At 46.3% G+C, this 19,485-nt stretch overlaps 1 protein-coding gene across 2 annotated transcripts in view; it reads right to left on the bottom strand.

Moving 5' to 3' along the window:
* The window catches only part of ABCC10 (ATP binding cassette subfamily C member 10), a 255,940-nt gene that overhangs the window by 174,849 nt on the left and 61,606 nt on the right, over positions 1 to 19,485 (bottom strand). Inside the window, exon 1 of one of the 2 annotated variants that reach the window (XM_078647433.1) lies at positions 14,350 to 14,547. The exons of the other annotated variant lie outside the window; for it this stretch is intronic. The gene's annotated coding sequence lies outside the window, so the exon portion shown is untranslated. Of the gene's footprint in view, positions 1 to 14,349; positions 14,548 to 19,485 lie in introns of those variants that run through there. 2 annotated transcript variants of the gene reach the window in all.

Raw genomic sequence — 19,485 nt, 5'->3', positions numbered from 1 at the left:
CTGAACATTATTGGGTTCTTTAAGATGAACATTACTCCACACTTGAGTAAGGAGCAGAACCAGCGCAAGATCATCCAAGCTTTCTTGTCATTCAGGTGTGCACATGACCTGCTCTGGGGCTTCTGATGGTTAAACAGCTACGCAAGAAATCCTACAGAGAGCTCATTTGTAAAGCCAGCACACCATGGCACACAATGTATGTGTACCTAGTGGTACCTAGACTTTCTTTTACTTATTTCTGGATCTGAAGTATGAACAGGGCTGGCAACAGCGTCACCTTTACCTATACAGGTTTGACATGACATGCCCATGGTAAGCATGCGAGGTTTAGTGGTCTAACGACTATAGTGCTGACATAGAACCTATCCTGGCAAAAAACATAAAACATATCCGTGCCACTGCTACTCATGTAAGTTTGTTCCATATAAACGCTCATGTAGAAAACATACAACCAAAGACACCTTTCTTCTGTAAGGCGGTCTTTCTGGCTCTGCATTTACATGGAGCGGAGATAATCAAGAGGTTATCCCTAATCTGGGCTGACCACTGCAATATAAACCCCTGGAGGAAATTAAACGTAAAAAGCCTCAAGGAGAAATGTGTAACATTCTTGTAATAATTTGATTTATGAAAACTTAGGTTCATCTCAAATTTGATGAATTTTAGTGAAAATCAAACTCAGCTTTTGTTAAAATTTGATAAATCAAACGGAATGGAAATTAAGAAGGGGAAAAGGCCCGATATTACCCAGACTATGCGAATGTTGGTGAAGTGACAGAATAGATTGCTCTAATTCTGATGAATCTCCGAACGTTCACAAAGTGCCTTTGATTTTGATATCCTTTTCTGAATGTACCTGGCAACAGTTCAGTATGGATTTTTTAGGCCCTTACCATATCAAGGAAGCCATTTGGGACACGTTATTATCTTGGTGGAGTCATTTGAAAAATAGGTTGAACAGAGATTCATTAGAGATCCGACAACAGTAGTTGTTAAAACATTTCTTAAGGATTGCTGTTTTAGAGAGGGTTTTATGTATATCATCACCACAGATAATGATGTGCAATTTATGTCTTTAGGATGAAACCATTATTGTCTAAAAATGAGATGGAACATACACGCACTCCCTTGTGTGCTCCCAATTTTGCTGGTCTAGGGGAGAAGGTCAACAGAACTGTAATTGAAGGAATTTGCTTTGACGTCTCACGCCCACCCACCACCAAAGCGGATTTTCTACCTTTCAACTTGTAGGAGGGCACATTCCCTATTCTAAAATCAATCCAAATTGGCTGCACAAATATTAATCCTGTAATGTTTGTGATAGTATGTGTCAGACGGCCTCTGAGAATGTTAGGGTCAGTTAAGAGAAGAAGACGACAAAGATGAGACGGTACAAGTCCAAGAACGGGGCCGGGGACTCAAAAGTCAAAGCTGGGGATTGGGCCTGAGTCAAACCAAAATCCATGGCTGGTAAACAAGGGCATTTTTATTTTTCCTAGTCTCCAAAAAGTGATATGCAAAGCCGGGTCCTCAGTAAAACTGGATGTTGGAGGTGGTGGAGCCCCAGCACAGTGGTGTGCACAATTGTGATGATCATTTATGGGAGGAATTCAAAGAACTTCCTTCTAAGTAAAATATAAGTACAAATTTCCAACTCGTACATAATTACATAAATCTTCACACTCTACAAAGTCATTGATCGCAAACTAACCCCAACTTTACTGTATGGAATGGTGCTCCTTAGAGATTCTCTTGCGACTTGGCTTGATAAGGCATAGAGCAGCTCGTATGGATATGTATTTCACTTACCATATGCAACATCTCAAGCCCAACTTCGCGTAGAGTTTAACTTAACGAGGTGTCAGGTGATGCTCCAGACACAATACTGGTCTTACTGCCTCAAGCTCACAGAGGAGCAAAGCGGATGCTGTGAGAAGTGCTTTATGGGCCTGTATAAGTAAAGGTCCTTCCACATAGAAGTCGTATCTGGAGGTGTCATTACACGGCCTGGAGGCCGAGAGCTCCGGAATAGCGCCCTTCTGAGCAAACTAATAAGTAAACTATTAAAAAAAAGGCAAAGCTGCTCTCAGGCATACTGGACAGAAAATAATTTAGCTATATGTCATCAAATTAGCACCTGCACTTTATAATTCTATTAATGTTGCATCATATCTGAAGCAACCATGGAGGTAAGAGCTACAAAGGCAGCTGATGTGCTACAGAATTGGTCTGATTTCACTTAAAGCTCATTGGTATGGCAGAGTAAAAAACGGGTCAGATAGGTTCTGTAGGTTATGTAGGCAGTGTCTAAATCAATAACTCACATTGTAAATATTTGCCCAAGTCTCCTGGAGCTTCGCAAATTTTCGTTAAGGCAGATATTTAGATTGCTAAATATCCATTCAAGTGCCCTGACAATGGAACTTTGTCAGGCGATAAACCCCAATGAACAGCGAGGTTCTTGAAGTTTATGAAGCAGGCAATAGAAGAACTGAAAGACAAACGGCCACATGCATCAAACGATTTTGGAGTCGCAAATGGTGCGAATCGGAAAATTCGGCCGTTTGCGATTCCAAAATAATTTTTGGGTATGCATGAAACAATTTCCAGAAAACGCAATTTTTTGGAATTCCTAAAAAAGCGATTGCATTTAAGGAATCGCTTTTGTGCGATTCCTTAAATGCAATGCATGATTTTTTTTTAAAATGCAAATTTTCAAATAGGAGGTGCAAATTAACACGAGGTTGAGCCTCGTGTTAATTTGCGAAATCCTCCAAAAAAGCTCAAAAAAGCATTTTTTAAAGTGTCATGTTAAATAATAATAATAATATTAATACAGCATTTTGTAAAGCGCGAACAGCTACCTCACAAGGAGGTGTCCCGGCGCTAGCAGAACACAGTTGACCAGAGGGTAAGAAGTGGGAAAGTTAGCGAGGTTGAGAGAAGAGCCAGGTCTTTAGCAACTTCTTAAAGCAAGGTTCGGAGGGGGCTTGCTGGATTGCTGGGGGTAGAGTGTTCCATAATGTTGTGACATTTGCCGAGAAAGTTCGACCTCCTAATCGAGCCCTTCTCGTTCGTGGGACAACCAGTTGAACGCGGCCGTTGGAACGCAGCGCGCGGGCTTGGGAGTATCTCGGGAGACACATTTTCAGGTACTCCGTCCTATGGACATGTGTGTGTGAAACTTGCACTTAAAAAAACATTTCAAGGGTGCAGGGGGGGGGGGGGGTCCTTTGGACCCCCCTCAGCACCCTTGCAATGCATCAACAAATTGCGAATCCTAAAAAAAAAATGCAAAACGGCCTTGATTGCTATGGGCCTCTAGGCCCATAGGAATCAATGTAATGCCATTCCTTAATTGCGATTCGCAATTAAAGAATCGCAAATTCCGAAAATTAAGAAATCCCCCCAAAAAAATCAGATTTGTTGATGCATAGGATTTTGCAATTCCTAAATTGCGATTCCTTAATTTTCGCAATTTAGGAAATGCAAAATCCTACAATGATGCATGTGGCCGAAAAACCCTTATTGAGCAGCACAGCGAAGTGAGTAACCCAAGGGAGAACTGTGCTGCATATGACACCGCAAGAAACTAGTCAAACTGCTTTGTATTTAATGATGATTTTAATGTGTCTGTAATAATATTGCACGGTTACTCTTGCTGGACTTACATTTTTAAGAAAAAGATTTTAATAAGGATGTCATGTTGGTGAGTTTACGATACGTATCATGCAGTAAAGCTTTTAATTCCTGGGGTTCACTGGTGCATTGGGCCAGCCAACAGTATATCCCTTTGTATCAATATCAAAGTGGCAAGATAAAAAAAATTGTTAGGACAGAAGGACCAATAGCTTTGCCTAAAGGCTATGAACTGGAGGGCACTGTCGCATAGAGAATTATTACACAGTCTGCGGGTATTGTTTTTATAGAATTTGGTTTTTAAAATTGGAAATGTATTTCAGAAGTTTCATTATTTATGTTTTTTGTAAGGATTTTAAGGAGCCGGAAAATAAACTTCTTTATTAATTCAGTCATACTGAGCCAATGACTTGAGATTTTAAAAGAAAATAAAGAAAAAAAACAAGATAAGCATTCACTATTTTTCAATACATTTTTAAATATTCTAAAGTTTAGATAACAATTTTATTCCCTTTCGTGGCACTCCCCCACCAGATTAAATTTCATCATGACCTAATACATTGTTTTACTTTTTCTGTGCTTCTCCCCCCCCCCTTTTTAGGTCTCGCGCCTGCGATTGCAGGGGCAAAGCCCCTGCTGTCGCAAAGCGAGTCTATTGCAATCGTTTCAGTCCTTTCAGCTTTCAAGGACTACCCAGAGGAGACAAGAGACTGGCACGCGCAAGCAGCCTGCCGGAATCGGATCAGGTCCCGCGCGTGAACACGCGCTCCGATTCCGGCAGGCTGTTCACAACACATGCACACGCAGGCAGGCACACACGCAAGCACACACAACACACACACAGACAGACGCACGCACACACACACACAACACACACACACACAGACAAACAGACGCACACACACACACGTGCACACACATCCCCCCCCCCCACTCACCGGGCTCTTTCAGCTCCCTGTCTCTCTCGTCAGTCTCGAGGTCCCTCCGCAGCGCTGGTCTTCACCCGGGCCCCTTCCTGGGACCCGGGACTTCAGATGCCGCACTCCGCTTTGGCGCCGGGGCTCGGAGCGCGCATGCGCGGGCAGCCCCCGCCCTCTCACTCTATGCCCGGGCTGCTTTCGGTTTCGCTGGTCACGTGCCCGTAGCCACGACAACACGCGGCGCGCGCGTGGGAGAGCGCGAGCGCGGACTGCTGGGCACACATGTGGTCTAAGTACGGAATTTTGGTATCTGACAGGAGCTGCATCGACCCCGAGAAGGAGCAGAGAAGGGGCTGGCAAGGGGGATCCCGAGCGGAGGCCCGGAGCAGCCAACATGACTGGAAGGTGGGAATCCTCAACCCCCAGCCCTAATATAACTTACGACCTATCCCCTACTTCTCTAGCAGACACTTAACCCACACAATGACCATCTCCTCATGCACCGTAAGCATCGACTGAGGATTTTCTTTGGAAACGGTGCTTGCCCGCCACACCCCGCAGATCATCAGCACCCGGCATCGCTAGTACACAGACCAACTATTTGAGAAGAACTCGCCCCCTCCTCTGCCTCGTGCCCCACCAGATCCTGTAGAAACATGGTCCATGCAAACACCATCACACAGAAGTGAGAGGGGTGTGTGAAGAGTAGTCACTGAATGCCAGAATGAGCAGCTGTCCCCAAGGCTGAGCATTCGATTCAGTGACAGCGCGCGGTAGGTCGGGGGTGGGGAAGGGCGGATGGGGAATCTGGGTAAATTGAGGTGGCTGCACTGTTGTCGAAGACTTCAGGTGCCTTCAGCGCCAAATCAACAACTGAAACTCTCCCAAGCGTTGTAAGGCGCTTTACATCATGGTGAGCTCTACGCATTAGAAAGTCACACATTAGGACAAAAAGGTAAGAGCAGAGAGAACCGATCCGCCAGGGTGCTGTACAGCACTGGGGCTCTAGTATGGCAGCTCTTGTGAGAGCTGCACTCACCGGTGCTCGGCTTTCACCTGATTACAAACAAAATATGTGCGCCAGCAGGCGGCATAATATCACAACATGCAGAGATACAAACACAGCCACTGTATGGATACATTCAGGCAGAACATTTCTGAGCAGTTGGTGGAAATGACAGCGTTCCTGTGGGCAAAGGTGATAAAAAAACGTGAATATTTCATACTGGTGGATCACACTGCTGGGCCTCGGGGGACTGGAGCAATTTGAACTGGCATCAGCAAATGCATTTCCCATCTTCAGCTGCCTGAATAATGAGCTGTGTGCGACTGCCAATCATCTCCCACGGCCCCGGCCTGCTTGGCAGCCAAACTGCTCCGCTCGCCAGAGAGAGCACAAAACACACAAGCCACCGCTGCCTGCCAGCCAGAGCATCATCTTCACTCACTGCCACCCCCCAGCATCGGCTCCAACATAAATGTGTGTGTGGCATGCGAGCATGGGCGATGTGCGTGTGTGTATGTGGTGAGAGTGTGAGGCTAGCGTCTGTGCATGGTGGCATGCAAGCGTGGGGGCTGCATAAGTGTGGTTTGGTTATAAGGGGAATATGAGGTACATCATGCAGGGACGGCTCCTCTGTAATGGCGGACGGGCGTAGCCCCACTGCCAGCACAGGATAAATAAAATGATAACACGTTACATTGTTTTTATCGTTTATTATTAATTATTAATTATAGTATTAATTATTTAAAAAAAATAAAAGCCATTGTTATTTATAATATCAATACATCTTAGTCATGTAAAATTAACACATATTGCATTTCAAATACTATAGATGTCACATTTGCGAAAGTTAAAACTATTGGCATTGTAAATTACAAAACTATTAATTTCGCTATTTTCAAAACCAACACATAAATAAAAAAATTGTCATTTACAGTACCAATAGCTCAAACTTTCCTAATGCGAGACCTATTGCATTGCAAATGCTTGTTAAAATATTCGGTAAACCTTAATCTTCTGGTGGGATATCCACATGGTCTCACTGGCTCCAAATTTTGTAATTAAGTTGGTACTTTAATAATTCAGCCATGGTACCAAAATTCCAGCTTACTTATTTTCTTCTGCAAAAAGAACAATTGATGGACAGAATGCAGAACAATGTCATACATCCACCCCAGTACAGAGATCTGGGCCTAAATCCATCGTTTTTTTGCTCACCATGCCATTCCAGTTTGGACCCAGCCATATGCAAATCAGTCTTGACCCTGCACCCAATGGGAACAGTCCAGCCCGAACTGCCAAGCCAGGACCTCCCTGGACTGGAAACAAGCATCCTAGGACCGGTTTTGGGCTTTCAGCCCTCATCAGCCAGGATAGCTTGACTCCAGTGGCATTGAGAGCCCGGGCCCACCTCTGGGCATACTCGTCCCACTCGGGGTGACAAATGCAAAAAGAACAATTGATGGACAGAATGCAGAACAATGTCATACATTCACCCCAGTACAGGGATCTGGGCCTAAATCCATCGTTTGTTTGCTTGCTATGCCATTCCAGTTTGGACCCAGCCATATGCAAATCAGTCTTGACCCGGCGCCCAATGGGAACAGTCCAGCCCGAACTGCCAGGCCAGGTTCTCCCTGGACTGGAAACAAGCATCCTAGAAGCTGATCCTCCAGATCCTATTTTGAGTGAGATTAGTGGTCTTAAGTCATTCCAAGGCAATGATCCAATTGCAAGGACATTTGAACAAAATTGATGAGACACTTTCTTTTAACTGAAATATTAGAGGAGCTGGAGCAGAGAGTCTGATCTTCAAGATCAAAAGAATACTCCCTTGAACAATTACGGTATGACACAGTTTGACTGAAGGTAACAACAAGGAGGGCATGGATCCGACATCTTGAGAAGGCGTTTGAGAAGCATTAAAAGGCCCAAGTATTAGAAAGACTCTGATCACTTTTTCCATTGCCTTCTCATGATGACACACCTTCGGAGCTTAAGGGTTTCCACCAATATTTTTTTCTGTATGACAAAACGTTTTGTATTTCTACATTACTGTGGTAATTAGTCTCCCCACCATGTCCATGTATTTCTCTGTTCCATTCCCCATTGCATGCTTGTACCATTTCATCATTGCAAGCTCATTCTATTCCTGTGTGTTGTCCTGAAGTTTCAGAAATGTGTTAGTTCTAAGGAGCTGCCTTCGTTTACGGATACTACTGCGCTGGGGGCTTACAATACAGGGGTTACACTGTTCACAGCTTTGTCCGATTTTTACACAACCTTTGCTCATAATCAAGAGGTAGGGCCTTGAGCTCTTGGTGGATGAATGAAGTACTACATCAACCAAGGACAAAAACCTGAATGATTACCTATAACACCGAATCAGGGCACTGGCTCGAGCTGAAGGCTGCTAATTTGAGACAAATGGAGTGCATGTGTGTAGGAAGCCGGACTTTTTTGTAGAGGTCTCCTCACTTTTTGCGCCCAATTGCACTGCTAGGAGCTAGTTTTTCAACTCTGACAGTGTACTGAATCCTGCTAACCAGGCCATAATGACCGTGTTCTTCCCCTACAAATGAAATGTCTATGTCTAATTTTAACCCAATTGGCAAGGACTTTAGCACCCTTGTAAATCCCTAGTAAACAGAACCCCCTGGTACCTTGGACATGAATACTAAAGAGGGCCCCTAATGGCTTCAGCATGTCTTTTGCCACCCTAGTGGGCCCAAATAAAAATCACATGCAGACTGCCACTGCAGGGTCAAAACATCACATTGCACATTACCTGTGTGCAATGCCCATGCATTACATGTACTATATGTAAGTCGCCCCTACCGCATCATATTGCATGAGTACATATCTGCACGAGCAGATATGCCCCTGTGATGTCTGGTTCTATTACTAGATATTGCAAGTGAACAGAGAACCCATCTTAAGTATATGTACTGGGCACTGGTCATCACAAGTTCCCCAGCTACATAATGGCTTCACTGAAAATAATGGTATTTGGTATCAAACACCTGGTCTTAAAGATTCCATACTGATGCCAGTAGTGGATTTATAAAAATGTATTAAAAATGCACACAGAGGGCAGCTTAGTGGTCCCCCTCAAAACCTACCAGTCCTCTAGTGTGCTGGCAGGCTGATATCCTGCCACCACAGACGGGTTTCTGACCCCCTGTGCTCGGAGAGGACAGTAACATTGCCTGCTCTGGAAGAAGATGTTCACACCTCCTCTAGAAGGATGGCTAGTGATTTAGCATATCAAGGCCTGAGGCTTCAAAGCCCCTACCACCTATGATACGCGACCCCAGCTTCCCCCAAACCTGGGATATGCCACCACGCCCTGCCCTGGGGCCCATTTGGCACCAGAGCAGGCAGGGAAATTAGCTAGTCAGGAGGCGTGTCACACTTACAGGCTGAGCACACCCCGAGAGTGGGAAGCCTGAAGTGGACAGTCAAAGAAGGGATTCACCATCATGTTTTTGGTGAAACTAGGAACTCAGGTCAGGGTTATGCACACTCCCCACAAGAAGTCGTCATATAGGGGGTGTAGTCACTTCAGGGGTAGGTAGCCCATTGGCTACTAACTTACACTCCCCTTAATGCCCCTAAATTGAGTATTTAGGTGGGCCCTTGACACCAGGAAGATAGATTCATCAAGAAGAGCTGAAGAAGCGAGAACTGCGCATTGCTGTGGATGCTGTTGCCAAACCTTGCTTACCTACCTGCTCCTGTCCCGACAATCATGACAACCCATATCGTCCTGTAGCTGTGCATCCTTCACAAGCCCCTGTGGGCCTCCAGCACTTTGCCAAGCTGCCAGCATCTCCCTTGGAGTGGAGGAGCCACGTCTCTGCATCCTGCAAGCACTGACCGCAACGTCCGATTCACCGTTCATCGAGTCCACAGAAGCAGCAGCTGCCCAGTAGATCATCATGCTCCAAAATGTCAGATCCATCTCCCCACCAAGGACCCCAGGAGCCGCCCTGCACCAATACCCAGGGTACCAGACTCATTGCAGCAACCAAAGCTTGCTCAAAGTCCAATCCAAACTCCAACACTGAAACGACTAGCCAGCCGACGAGGGGCGTCAGCATTGCAGAGGCCAGCACCGAGAGTGGCCCAGCCATCCTGTTTTGCCCTTCTCCCCACCCTGCAGGTCTAGCCTAGAACATTGAGTGCATTTGATACACAGGCCCAGCCTACCAAAACCCTGTGTACCCGAGCTTCCCGGCCTGGGTCCATGACAACCGACTGTGCCCCCCTGCTCACAGGATCCTCACAAACTGAGCCCCCACATTGGAAGCTCCCTAATCCCAAGTCCCCTTCTCAAGCCTGTTTCTAGGTGGTCCCCCTGTTTGAATACGGTGTAGCATGGAAGGCTACCAACCCGTTCAGCACCTGGACACTCCAGGGCAGATACATAAAACTGCTGGTGGTACTTTGGAAATTGGCCCCCCAGCACCTTAAGTTCTAAAGGTGAACCCTGGAATACAATTGCAAGTACCTTTATGCAGTATATGCCTTTACGGCGCAAAAAAAACGCATTTGTGCCACAATTTTACATACGTGTAAAAATTGATAACCTGAAAAGTACTTACCAAATTACGAAGTTCTTGGTGTTAAAATATATATAAAAATACTTGTTATTTTTCAAATTTGGTCTCGAGTTTCTTCTGGAATGTGTCTCATTTAAACTCTGTGTTCAACAAATGCTCAACTCTACCTTCTGATAAGCCTAAATTGCTCGCCCACGCTACCACAAAAGAGAGCATTTGGGTTTATTAATTTCAGCCCTTGATGACAATAAGGATTGTCTGGACTTTCTACATAGTGTTCCTCTTTTTTTAGTACACTACATAAAAGGGCAGCTTCCTACAAAGTACAACTAGCGAACCAATGAGTATGCTCCAAAAAGATTGCACTTACTGAAATTGCTGAAGGCACAAAAGGAGGAAAAATAATGTAAAGAGACAACACATGTAAATCTTTCCTTGAATGCCACCAAAACACTCTGAGATCCCTATATGGTGTCTGACAAGAACTATTATACAAATGCAAGGGTTTATTCTAAGAGACAACAGCATCGTGATCCCCGACACTTCCTACATATGTACTGGAACACCCTTTTTCACAAACGCTCTGTTCTGCCCTACAAGGGACTTCTCACTTTGATATGAAATGTGTATTAGTAAAATTATCTCTATCAAAACTTCAGCACCCACTTTAATCGAAGGTTGCTGTGGGGCAGCAAGTGATCCTTATAGGCTGCCAGAGTGGCTGTGTTGTTCTTTGAACCACAGGAATAGCAGGATTGTTGCTCAGAGAGAACCAGAGAGGATACTTATGTACTCATTTGCAAGACCTAGCAGAGAGCCTAGAGGTAGCAAATGAGGGTGATTTTCTCACTGCTTTATTGTTTACATTCTGTGCTGTTACAATTCAAAACATATGCACTAGATTGGGTTTTTAAAATAAAGATTTTAACATACACAGTTTGTTTCTTAGTGCTCCTTGAATGTGAGATTCATTTATGAAAAGGGATTTAGGTTGCCACCAAAGTGTCCCTGTCTTGTCTCATGAGACTGATCATTACCAGAAACACATCTTATGCAAATATTGCTGAGTGAATTGTGTATTGGCTGCAGTCCAACTGATCTTCTAGTTTAAGCTGGCACACTGACTGAATACTTATTGCCAGGCGGCCAGAATATTGAATACAGATGTCTAGAAGGCTCTACAAACGTATCACTCTCACCTCATTGTTTGATGCACATGGGCTACCATACTCTATGGCCAAGCAATAAATGACATAACACCCACCACTGAAGGGTGGACACACACAACCACGACCCCTTGAAAACAAGGACTTTAGGAGAAGGAATGGAAACATGCACACGAGTAGCAAGCAGAGAGAGCGCCCATCTCTCTCCAGAATAGGAGACTAGGGGACTATTTATGAGTTTGGCAGTCCTGGAGCAGGCTGGCACCCCATCGCCCCGCTCCAGGACCGCCAAACCTGTAGCCAGACTGCCTGCCAGATTAGGAGTTTTCTCCTGGTCTGGCGGGCGGTTCTTTGGTGTTCCCTCGGCAGTGCTTATTAAAAAAGACAGCAAAATAGGAACGCCAAAGCCCATTCCAGAAAGGCATGCACTATAAAGTCCATGCTGTGATGGAACAGGAGGTGAATGCACATAGGGGGGCACAACCTGTGCTCCCCTGCAGGCCCCCTCGGCCCTGAGGCTACAGGTGGCTCTGTAGAGCCCCCTCTGTTTCCTCACTGCCATAGTTTTCATGGCGGCCTCACCACCATGAAAACAGTGGCGGTGAGGAAACTACAAATATGCTTGGCGGTGCCGCAGCGGCACCACCAACCATATTGAAGCCTCTAACCGCTGCACCACCACCAGATCACCACTATGGCGGTACTATGTACCGCTGTACTCGTAATCAGGCCTTAAATAATAGTACAAACCGAAATACCTGGGGAAGCAATTCGGGATGCCTTTTGAATGTGCTCCTAAGACTGTCCTAGTACAAAAGGGCATCATGACGACCGCAGAGGGGCAGGTTGAAAGTATCATAAGAGAACAGCTCCATGTTTTTTTTTTAAAAGACACCTTTTTATTGCTTTTTAATTCAAACAGGTGGTAAAGCGGCCACTAACAGCAAACAAAGTTGTGAGGCATACTGGTCCGATTACAGTGATAATGCTAGCTGAACCCCCGTCCTACGCACTGGTGGGCTTAGGATTGAGTTATTAATTCATTTCTGAACATGCAATGGCGTTTCCCCATTTCGTAATATAGAACCCCACTACTTCCACCCACCCAGGACTCCTGCTCGTACCACCCACTAGGGACCAGTTGCTTCGACGCTCATCCATGGGCCCAATATTTTCTCAAACTTCCTTGTGCAGTCCCATGCCTGGTCCAATAGTTTTCCCGCCCTCATGCAACAATCCATATTAGACTCCCAGGCATGTCACATTGGAATTTTATCTTGCCCCATTGTCTAATCACATCACGTGTGGCCACCATTAGGGCAATATTACAAAAGAGACTGGTTGCTTCCCCCAAATAACCAGGGTTAACAACTGCAGATGGAACTCTGGGGTAAATTCCAGGACTGCAGACAGCCCTTTGGTCCAAACAGCTCCATGTTTAAAAGCATGAAGAATTAAACCGAGGTGATTGACATTCTACCTCCCTCCTGAATTACCCAACGCGGTCGAACAGGAAGAGGATGACGATAATGAGATCTGGAACAGCCTGGAGCTTCTCAGTGTCCCTCCACCTTCAGACCTTTCCATTCGCAGAATATTCCACACTTCAACTTTAGCTGTAGCTTCAGGATGAGACTTTGCTCCTCACACGCCCCTGTTAGAGATTAGTTGATTATGAACTGGGATTGCCACTGTCTTTAGAAAAAATATTGGCCATTTGTTTTCTTTTTGCTATTCCACAACATCCAGGAACTGGTAGGTTAAAAAGAATGTGTGCAAAATTGTCAAGATTCTTTTGTAGCATCGCAATTATCCCTCTGTTTGCTCTGATAGACATTTTACAGCTTTTATTGGCCCAAACTGCATTTCCTAGCGACATGTTCTACTGATTCAGATAGTGAGCCATCAGAAACTTGAACAAAAAAAGTTGTTGTCAAAAAAATAAATCAGTCAGCGTACAAAGAGCAGGTCCCATATCTTTCAACCAACCCCAAGTTAGGGATAGGGTTGCCACCTGGCCGCTTTTTTACTGACCTTGAGTGTATTTATAAGACCAGGCTGGTAAAAAAATATTAGGGCAATCTGGTATTTTTTTCCTCCCTCTGCAACATAAATGTAAATCAGCAAGCACATAAATAAATCCGTTAATAAGTATGTGAGAGCTATCTCAAACGTTTCAGCAAACAGACGGCTAATTGCTGGTACAAGAGAATCCTGAACATTTTGCAGGAATTTCTGATCTCCTAACAGATGTTGGCTAGTGTAGAGTATAGCCCAAAGTGAAAATGGCCGGTATTTTTGTCTAGGAAAGGTGGCGACCATAGTTGGGGTGGAGATGTGGCCAGCACTGTTACCGTGAAACCTGTAGAGAAATAGGCTTTAAATCCTGGCCTCGACCCAACAGCCTGTGATTCTGATCAAACCACTTGCAGTCTCGCTGTGCCAAACAAAATGTGTAACAGTCTGTTTCTGCTGTAGTGTTCTTATACTTTTGAGCCACATTCAAGCTTTTTTTAAGGCAATGTGCAACACCGTCATCAATTCATAACAAATTGGTAGTTTCACTTTTGGGACTTCCAACAGCATGCAGTGCACTATTAGCAAAACATCCACAATAGAGAGGAGTTACATGTTGGCATCAACTAAACAGCTCTCTAGCTTCCCAAATCCATGACAGTAGCTCAGCCATACAAGAACGTTTAATTAGCATGGGATTTGTAGCATTTATAAAAGAATGGAACTACAAATCCCAGAATGCAAAGAAAAACCATGCATGGACAAGTTGTGGAAAATAACAGCTCTGCAGTCCCTAATAGGAGTTTAGACTATCCCCTTTCTAAGATACCGTCCAGCGCGGTGCCCCGTAATACCAAACACTGATGTACGAGTTAAGTATTTTCGAATGTATGAAGAAAAGACTACAACTCCCAACTTCCCCGGCACGCTGCGTCACCACAACTCCCCTTCAGGCGGCTTCACGCACCGGCCCCTTCTCGCAAGTCTGTCAAGACATGGAATAATAAACATGAAAAACGGACACACGAGCACTACTGTACCCGGAACTGACAGCGCAGGCACTGCTGTCACCTGGCGGCCGCTGGACCCATCCTCACGGGCTCCCTCGAGCACACCAGGGGCCGGTGACTGCCCTTTCGAAGCCGCAGCCGTCCGCTCCGGACAGTCGAGCAACCGAAGAGTCTGAGAACAGTTCGTTCCAGGAAGTGCTTACTGTATGCATCATCATAGAGTTAAGAAATGGCAAGAAAGTACAGCATGTAGAAAGAGCGCCTCTAGCTGTGAAGATCCGTATGACACCTTAAGTAGAGGCTTAATAAAAGAAGTATGTGGGTAGGCTTCTCCACTAAGTTGCTGTCCACTTCAGGCTCAGCTACCAGTAAATTGTAATTAGCTCTCCTGTGTGCAGACCATCCAACCAAATCAGAAGGTTTTGCTTGGCTGAACTAATATTTGAATACCAACATTTGGAGTGTATATTTGAGATCAAAATGTGTGTACTTTCGGAACTCATAAGCTGATGATTGGAGAAAAACACCAGTATCCCCTATCAAGATCCGATGTCTGAATGCTAAATTTTCAAAATATATCTAAAGCTAATATTTAAGCAATAAATCATGTGGTATTGGGCAGACTTATTACTAATGTCATAACATTGGTGCGGGAGTTATTGCACCTATGACTCTGATGCATTTTTCATGCAGCGGCATGTGAAACTCGCTATGCCTTTTTTTTTAACATTACTATTGGGAACCCTGTCTGATGCACTGAGGTGATCACTGCTGGTAATCTTGCATATGATGGACATCAATAAAATCTCGTCTGATGTGGTCACTATTACAACACTAACAATATTAGAAGCTCGGGTTGATTTTCACTGAACATAAGTAGCTCTTATTACAGAGAGGTTGGAGACCCTTGATGTAGTTTGCAGAACAGTGCTGGTGGAAATATAAACTAATATTACAAAGAATCCAAAAACTGTTAGTGTGTCTGTTTGTGGGGGGTTTGGAGGAATCTACCAGAATCCAGTTCTCCCCCTGCAGTCAAAGTCCATAAAGAAAGTATTGGAACTGTGATCTGGGTACAGTGGGTGCGTGGTCAGTGAGTGTTGGGCGAGGGATCAAAGGTGTGGCTAAAAAGAACAAAATATTAAATCAATCAATCATAGCATTTGTAAAGCGCACTACATACCTGTGAGGGTCTCAAGGCGCTAGGGAGGGGCGGGAGGGTGCTACTACTGTTCGAAGAGCCAGGTCTTGAGAAGTCTCCTGAAGGTTAGGAGGTCTTCAGTTTGCCGTAGGTGGATGTGGAGGGTGTTCCACGTCTTGGCGACGAGGTGGGAGAATGATCTGCCGCCGACGGTCATTCTTCGGATGCGGGGGACGGTGGCGAGAGCGCGGTCTGTGGTAGGTCCGGAGTTGTGGAGTGCCTTGAGTGCGTGGGTGAGGAGCTTGAAGGTTACCCTCTTGTTGATGGGGAGCCAATGCAGGTCTCCCCGGTGGGGTGTGATGTGACTGCGGCAGGGGATGTTGAGAATCAGGCAGACGAAGGCGTTCCGGATGCGTTGGAGCCGTTTCAGGAGTTTGGCCGGGGCTCCTGCGTAGAGTGCGTTGCCGTAGTCCAGTCTATTGCTGACGAGGGTCTGGGTGACCGTCCTTCTAGTTTCAGTGGGGATCCACTTGAAGATCCCGCAAAGCATGCGGAGGGTGTTGAAGCAGGAGGAGGAGACGGCGTTGACCTGCTTCGTCATGGAGAGTGTGGAGTCGAGAATGACCCCTAGGTTTCGTGCGTGGTCGGTGGGTGTAGGGGGTGCTCCTAGTGCCGACAGCCATCAGGAGTCGTCCCAGGCCGAGGGGGTGGAGCCGAGGATGAGGACCTCCGTCTTGTTTGAGTTCAGCTTCAGTCAGCTGTTCCTCATCCAGTCGGCGACGGCCTTCATTCCTTCGTGGAGATTGGTTTGGGCGGTGTGGGGGTCCTTGGTGAGCGAGAGGATCAGCTGGGTGTCGTCGACGTAGGAGATGATGTTTAGGTTGTGCCGTCGGGCGACGTGGGCGAGTGGTGCTATGTAGACGTTGAACAACGTTGGGCTGAGGGATGAGCCTTGGGGTACGCCGCAGATGATCTCGGCGGCTTCGGAGCTGAAGGGGGGGAGGCGGACGCTCTGGGTTCTCCCGGAGAGGAAGAAGGTGGTCCAGTCCAGGGCTTTCTCTTGGATTCCGGCGTCGTGCTCTTAGTGTGTGGTGGCAGACTGTGTCAAAAGTGGCTGACAGGTCCAGGATGAAGAGGGCTGCGGTTTCTCCGTTGTCGAGCAGAATCCTGATGTCGCCGGTGGCGGCGATGAGGGCAGTTTCGGTGCCGTGGTTGCAGCGGAACCCGGACTGAGACGGGTCCAGGATGTTGTTCTCTTCGAGTAAGCTGGTCAGTTGTTTGTGGACGACCTTTCCGATGACCTTCGCCGGGAACGGGAGCAGGGAGATGGGTCGGAAGGTCTTGAGGTCCTTGGGGTCCGCCTTGGGTTTCTTCAGTAAGGTGTTGATCTCTGCGTGCTTCCAGCTCTCCGGGAAGTTTGCTGTCTCGAAGGAGATGTTGATGGTTTTCAGGAAGTGGGGTGTGATGGTGCTGCTGGCTTTGTTGAAGATGTGGTGTGGGCAGGGGTCTTCCGGGGATCCGGAGTGGGCGGTGTTCATGATCTTGATGGTGTCGTCGTCCTTGATGTTGGTCCAGGTGAGCAGGCGGTTGGTGCGGGTGGTGGTTGTGGGAGCGGGGGTGTCAGTGGTTGCCGAGGTGGTGACGGCGTTGAAGCTGTCGTGGATGTCTGCGATCTTGCGATGGAAGAAGGTGGCGAGCGAGTCGCACAGGTCTTCTGACGGTGGGATGTCGTTGGTGTTGGAGCTGGGGTTGGAGAGTTCCTTCATGATGCTGAAGAGCTCTTTGCTGTTGTGTGCGTTGTTGTCTATAAGGTCTCTGAAGGCGGTCCTTTTGGCGGATCTGATGAGTTGGTGGTGTCAGCGGGTGGCGTTCCTGTGGGCTGTGTAGCTTTCCAGTGTTCTTTCACGGATACAGTTATTTTCTAGTTTCCGGTAGGTTCGCTTGGAGGCCTGGAGTTCTTCGGTGAACCAGCTGGCTCTTTTGCTGGTGTGAATGTTGGGGAGCTTCTTGAGCATTGTCTGAGGCTGCGGGCTGCGGCGTCGGGGTCGGTCGGGTCTGCAGGTGGGCTCTGGGCGAGGGCAGTGGTTAGCTGGTCCTCGGTGATCTTGCCCCAGCTGCGGCGAGGCATCTGCTGGGTGCGGTGGTGGGTTTCCAGAAGGTGAAGTGGATGCAGCGGTGGTCGGTCCAGTGGAGTTCGGTGGTGCGGTCGAAGAGGACGTGGGTGCTTGCTGAGAAGATGGGGTCAAGCGTGTGGCCGGCAGAGTGAGTGGGTGTTGTGACGAGTTGTCTGAGTCCGAGGTTGGCGATCAGGGTGGAGGAGTTGGAGTCGTCGTTGTTCTGGAGGTGGAAGTTCAGGTCCCCGAGGAGGATGTAGTCCGAGGTTAGAGCATGTGGACTGATGAAGTCAGCGATGGAATCACTCACTCTCCATTACTCATTCACGTGCTCGCTCACATACGTACCCACTTTCCTCGCCATTGAACACAGAAGATTATTTTCTGTGACTGCTGTATATACCTCCTTTACACTTTCACATAAAATGGTTAATTGCAATTGGCACGTATGTGAGCAGTGCTCTGTGTACTCAACAGTGAGGCCATATTAGGGACTGGATGAGTAAATAGTCTACGCACATTTATGACTGACTGAAAGGCACTGGGAGGATTTCGAACTGCCTTCAGTCTCAGTTCTAGAGGCGACTGTAATATGTTGCATGAAAAAAACCTCTAGAAAAAGCAAATGGTCTCCATGAATGTAATAAGAAGTATAATGTGAAATTGAAATGGGGACAACAACACTCAATTGGATTATTTGTTATAGTTATTGTTGGAAAATCTGAGGCCTGTTTCAATTGCATACCATATAAGGCGACTTAAACTCTGGTGATGAATTAGAACATCATTTGTGTAGGCCTAGATTCATGGAAATTTATTGCACTGTTAGGCCTTTCTCTGCACCAAATCCGGCCTTGCTGAGCTCATGGCAAGGGCTGGGCGTACAATGGATTGAGGTATCGAGGTGGGCGAGTAAACAAATTAGCCAAGCCAAGGGTCTGTGTACGAGCCAAACACTAAAAATATTTGATTCGCGTCTCCTGATGTGCACTAGCTCCGATTGAGCCGTGGCATCTCTCTTGCATCATGCGGTGACATTCAACAACTCAACAGTGGCTAACACATAACCATCTGTTACTAAATTCCCTCAGAACAGAATTTCTCCTGATTACCCCCTGCAACCACGAGGCCTCCATGCAAAACTGGATCAAAAAAATCTCCGCACTCAACTACACCCCGCATATGGCGGACTCCACTTGCTCTTTAGGTGTCACCCTGGACAATTTTTTAAACATGCAAGGTCACATCAGTGCCACCATTAAGAGTGCCAATCATCAGCTGAACACTCTTGAACTTACAATCGCACCTTCTCTGGGCTAGCTCCAAGAATTTGGAATGCCCTTCAGAAGGAGATCAGAGCCAACCCCTCGACTGCTTCGTTAAAAAAATAGGTAAAATGGCAACTTTTGGAAGAACTTCAACAGCAATAGACTCTATGTCATTTGCTAGACACTTTCCTCGCGTGCTTGACAATCATTTTTACTTTATGTGTTGACATGTATCATTTTCACTTTGTGTTTTGAAATTTGTGCTTGACAATAATTTTTACTGCTGGTTTGAAATGTATTTTTGTTCTTTGGACGTAGTGCGATGCTAAAACTGCACAGCCCCGACCAGTAGGGCTTTTACATTTTTGTTCACTTCCTACCTTGTCTTCCCCTAGCACCCACATTTACTTTTATGTTTCGGGTTCCTCTTATGTTGCCTTACTGTTTTGTACTTATTCTGTTTCTTCACGTCAACGTTAGTCTTCCTCTTTGTACAGGGCTCTGATACCCATCTGGGTCTTGTTCAAGAATTAAAAAACTTTTCAAATAAATAAATGTAGCGAATGCTACGTCCAAATTGATTGATGGGCTAATCTCTCCGAGCTTCCTTTGGACCACTACATTCTAGTGACGTGTCGCAGTG

Source organism: Lissotriton helveticus, chromosome 6 (genome assembly GCF_964261635.1).
Source record: "Lissotriton helveticus chromosome 6, aLisHel1.1, whole genome shotgun sequence".
Classification (NCBI taxonomy): Eukaryota; Metazoa; Chordata; class Amphibia; order Caudata; family Salamandridae; genus Lissotriton; species Lissotriton helveticus.
Note: the sequence above shows the minus strand (reverse complement) of the source record. Positions and strands in the feature narration are given on the sequence as shown.